This window comes from Vombatus ursinus, unplaced genomic scaffold (genome assembly GCF_900497805.2).
Source record: "Vombatus ursinus unplaced genomic scaffold, bare-nosed wombat genome assembly UNPS02013950.1, whole genome shotgun sequence".
NCBI lineage: Eukaryota > Metazoa > Chordata > Mammalia > Diprotodontia > Vombatidae > Vombatus > Vombatus ursinus.
Genome location: NW_020953728.1, coordinates 2995393 through 2996146, shown reverse-complemented (window position 1 = coordinate 2996146; position 754 = coordinate 2995393). Strand labels below are relative to the sequence as shown.

At 37.3% G+C, this 754-nt stretch overlaps 1 non-coding gene across 1 annotated transcript; it reads right to left on the bottom strand.

The window, feature by feature from the left end:
- Positions 1 to 275: 275 nt before the first annotated feature.
- LOC114040800 lies at positions 276 to 382 on the bottom strand. The gene has a single exon (XR_003568835.1). It is a non-coding gene; the product is annotated as a U6 spliceosomal RNA (small nuclear RNA).
- Positions 383 to 754: the final 372 nt, after the last annotated feature.

Genomic DNA, 754 nt, shown 5'->3' with positions numbered 1-754 from the left:
ATTGTTTCTTTCTGGCTGCCTGCAATATTTTCTCCTTCACTTGAGAGCTCTGGAATTTGACTATAATATTCTTGGGAGTTTTCATTTTGGGATCTCTTTTAGGAGGTGATTGGTGGATTCTTTGAATTTCTATTTTACCCTCTGGTTCAAGAATATCAGGGCAGTTTTCCTTGACAATTTCTTGCAAGATGGTGTCTAGGATTTTTTTTTAGGCTCTTTATTTTGGATCATGGCTTTCAGATAGTCTAATAATTTTAAAATTATCTCTTCTGAATAAAAATATGGAATGCTTCATGAATTTGCATGCCATCCTTGCATAGGGGCCAGGCTAATATTCTCTGTATCATTTCAACTTTAGTATATATGCTGTTGAAATCAGCACTACAGTCTTTTTTACACCTTACACCACCTCCCTGCACTCCCTCCTTGCTGCCGTGTCCTTCATGAACCACACACACACACACACACACACATACCACATACTCTTTGATCCAGTGACAGTGGCCCCATTACTGTTCCATGAATAAAACATACCATCTCTTATCTCTAGACATTTTTTTCTAGCTGTCCTTTTTGCTTAGAGTGCTCTCTCCTCATCCCTACCTTCTGGCTTCCTTGGCTGCCTTCAAATCCCAGCTAAAATCCCATCTTCTACAGGAACTTTCCCATTCTTTCTTAATTCTAATGCCTTCCCTTGTTGATTATTTCCCATTTATATATATATATATAATATATATATAAGTATATGTATAGC